Source organism: Frankliniella occidentalis, unplaced genomic scaffold (assembly GCF_000697945.3).
Source record: "Frankliniella occidentalis isolate FOCC.00 unplaced genomic scaffold, Focc_3.1 Scaffold27, whole genome shotgun sequence".
Taxonomy (NCBI): domain Eukaryota; kingdom Metazoa; phylum Arthropoda; class Insecta; order Thysanoptera; family Thripidae; genus Frankliniella; species Frankliniella occidentalis.
The window spans coordinates 1,581,205-1,584,992 of NW_026267157.1; the positions used below are offsets into that span (position 1 = coordinate 1,581,205).

The 3,788-nt window shown below is 51.6% G+C and overlaps 1 protein-coding gene across 6 annotated transcripts in view; it reads left to right on the plus strand.

The window, feature by feature from the left end:
• Positions 1 to 3,788, plus strand: part of LOC113215029 (acetylcholine receptor subunit alpha-like) — a 202,496-nt gene that overhangs the window by 91,039 nt on the left and 107,669 nt on the right. Inside the window, exon 1 of one of the 6 annotated variants that reach the window (XM_052265431.1) lies at positions 3,297 to 3,671. The exons of the other annotated variants lie outside the window; for them this stretch is intronic. The gene's annotated coding sequence lies outside the window, so the exon portion shown is untranslated. Of the gene's footprint in view, positions 1 to 3,296; positions 3,672 to 3,788 lie in introns of those variants that run through there. 6 annotated transcript variants of the gene reach the window in all.

Sequence of the window (3,788 nt, forward strand, 5' to 3'; positions counted from 1 at the left end):
CTCCGGCCCCCTCCAGCCCTCTCCGTCCCACCCGCTGTTTGAGGGTGGTGTGGTGCCTGCAAGTGTCAAATGATGGTGTCTACATTGTGAAAACACTAACCCCTTCCAAAAAGTTTTAATCTTTTTTTCCTCTTTCATTGTGTTAGCGTGAACATAGGGGTTGCTGTTTACCTGTCTGCTATCAGTCACTCTAGTCTCCCCCCATGCTACCCCGGCGGCGTTCTCTTACGTCGTCGCGACCCGGTTCATGGGGCTGGTCTGCACAACACGGTTCGGCTTCGGCGTTTAGTGTAAACTGTTTTTTGTTCCAAGTGAAGCGCCGCATCTAACTGCTGCGTCTATTTAGCTCGGCTGACACAGTTTTGTCGGTCTGTCGGCAGCTTCCGGCTCCCGTGTCCGGTGACATTGTGTACGCTGCATGGCCGCCGGGGGGTGGGGGCATTCTGTCATAAAAACAAAAAAACAAAAACACTACCTCTCTTTCACTTCCCTTCTCCCTCTCCCTCCCCCGGAATAAATTCTGCTTAAAAAATACTTGGTTAAAAACAAAAAAAAACAAAAAAAAAAAAAAAACCACCGAAAGGACAAAAAAGCAAATCACTTTTATCCCTGTCCTGTTTCGCCGGTCGCCTCGTACTCTTCCGCAAAGTCTGATAATGCTGTGATCCTCTCCGGTACCCGTTCCGCCTGGGCAGGCAACGCGTTCCACACGCGGGGACCACAAGACCGCACGTATCGTTTGCGTGCCTGGCAATCAAAACGCACTGCGTGCGAGGTCAGACGAGGGAGGGAGAGAGAGGGGGGGGGGAGCAGCGGAGAGGATGGGCGGAGTTCCTCGGGCTCGGTAAGGTGCAGCACGGCACGCTGCGGGGGGGGGGGGGTAGCAGAAGCAGCTCATCGTAAAATATATTCTTTGCCATAGCCATTCGATCGGGGGCATGGCATATCATTTATACATCCCATTATTGGCTGTTATGGCTCGTAATTGTAAAAGGTCAATTAGTTGGAAGCGGTTATTGAGGTGATAAGAAGGATACAGAGCCGCTCTTATCAGCTGCAGCTGGGAGCGTGGCTGGGAGGCTGACGACCCCATGACACTACTTAGGGACAGTGTGGAGAACCAGGGCAGCAGTACAAACAAAGCGCAAACTCCATGAAGGTAACACAAAGCATAGCTGACTTCGCGAAGACTGAAATATTTTTTTTTGTGCATTCTATGGTTAGAAATTTCATACATGAAGTGGAAATGTGCATTTTTCAAGGGCAACGTACTCCTTTCCATAACTTATGGTGCTCTTCGCTTTGTCCCGTGTAAAAACGCTGTTTCGACCCCTCATTCTGTTTGAGTCATCACTCAACACTCCTTAAATGTATGCTTGGCGCGGTTGATGTCTGTAAAATCACTCGCACCTTTGAGAGGGCTTCAGTTGAAAAACTGAATCCCTAAGATGATGCGCAGACAAAAGAAACGCTCTAATTTCCTTGTGGCCAGTCGCAGAGAAACCAGTAATCTAAACCAGTAAATTGATGTTTACCGGGTGCAAGTTCAAGTTCAAAGAGGGTTAACGCGTTTGGAAGTGCACATGAACTGAGTCACCCGTAAACTCGGGGCTTATTTAAATCAGAAGGTCGTCCTGCATACCTCTCGGCAACAGTGTACCGAGACCCCGTGGAGTAGAGGGGAAGGGGGGGGGGGGCAAAAGAATAGCTCGCGACACAGTCAGGTCCGCAGTCGCCAAGAGAGCACCAGAGCGCCCGTCTTGCCGGTGACGTCGTGCTCTCTCGGGGGACAATCGGGCCGATGAGACGAGCGGGTAAACACTATTCTGCGCACCGTCACCCATCGATAACGTTTGCGGACGGTGTCGGACACCATTCTGACACCATACTTGTCATATCGCATAAATGCACACTGGAAACGCAAGTGTGTGAATGTCGCACACTTGTAGGTGTGTGAAATCCATTTGTACACTTTAGGGGGTAAACGTGTAAATTTTTCCTACAAAATTCACACGTTTACCCCCGTAAATTCACACGTTTACCCCCGTAAGTGTACGAATGGGTGCACACACCTGCAAGTGTGCGACATTCACACACTTTCGTTTCCAGTGTGACGATTGTCCCTTGCCTCCTGAATCACTCGCACAAATATTTATCAAGAAATGACTAGGGGTACTTTTGTTTTTTGTATGCTGTATCGAGAGCGACTGCTGTCCCAATTTTGATTTTCGGAAACAAGTTTGTTACTGTATACAGCAAAAGTGACGACAACTATATTTCAAGTGCGATGTGATGTGACGAAACGCACGTCAGCAAAATTTTGTCTCCTTTGTCACGTACAGCATGGGTACAAATTCAGCAACAAAAATAGTCATCCAGTAACCGCGCAGGATATGTTCAAAGCGTCAAATACTGCAACGACGCGTCCTAGCCGGTCCTGTTGTTGGTGAGACACTCTGGCATACTGCCCGGGATGTTCGAACTTGACTTGATTTTCTGATTAGTTACATACTGACGTAGTCCTATGTTTTACGTTACGACGTGCGCCGGACTCACCTAGTTCCCTGCTCATGTTGACGGGTTGTTTTGTTTGTTCGTTTTTTTTTTCCCCTGCGAGTGTCGCTCGTTTGGACGCGCGCACGACGGACGAGTACGAGAACGCGCACCGCACGCTCGCGGTGTTCCACGAGTGCTCCACCCGCCGGCAGCAGACCACGTGGGTGTAGGTTAGGTCCCGCCGGCGCGCAGCGTACTGCCGGCCAGGCTGTTGTGGCGGCCAGCCATGCGCCTCTCTCTCTCTCTCTCTCTCTCTCTCTCTCTCTCTCTCTCTCTCTCTCTCTCTCTCTCTCTCTAGTCGCGACACGGCGCCTCGCGAGCTACCGCCGCCGGGTGCTGCGGCGGTGGTGGGGCCGCGGTGCGACCGGGGAGGCAGTAGTCAGTCGGTCACTCGAGTCGGACCACATAGTGACGGAGAGAGAGAGAGAGAGAGAGAGAGAGAGAAGGAGGGGGACACAAAAGCCAGTGAGCGGCCCGTCGTGCGAGTCTGCGACAAGACAGTTCGAGCGATAAGCATACCGAGCGAGCCACGTGACGTTATTCGCGGACTAGCCCGCCCCCCCCTCTCTCTCTCTCTCTATCTCTCCCTCCACCCGTCACTCAGAAAATAGTATTAGTATCGTAAGATTGTATATATTTTCATGCGGTATTTCCCGGTGGGGCATACACTATAGTGATATATCAATGGAAAAGGATAAACAAACGCACCACCGAAACAAATAAACGGTGTGGCACAAAAGTAAACTTAAGAAAACAAAAACAAAAACATTATTGCTATCTCGAGTAGGTATCAAACCATAGATTTCGGCGGCGCGCCACCGCCGCGCCACATGATGTAACGGCTGCGCGTGGCCCGTGTAGAAGGGCACACGAAATCGTTTCCAGTAAACCGCTGTACGGCGACTACTTGAAGTGGTCCCCTCGAACGCGGGACTTTCTCGGTAGGGGCATCCGCCCGCGCGCCAGCCCTCGGCCGGGGCCCGGGCCTGACCTCAGTCATCTGCCTCCGTGCTATCTCGTGTTTCAAGGTCCATTAACCGTGGAGCGCCGCCGCGCGCGAGTACACTGTCGTAAACTCGCCCCACGTTATCGCACCAGGCGCACTATTTGAACATGTAAGTCATATCGATGGGCCGGCCGCCCTACAGTTCATCTCCCTCTTACTGTCTCTCTCACTCTTTCTCTCACTTCTTGCTCTCTCTGTCTGTGCCTCTCTCTGTGTCTCCCGTCTC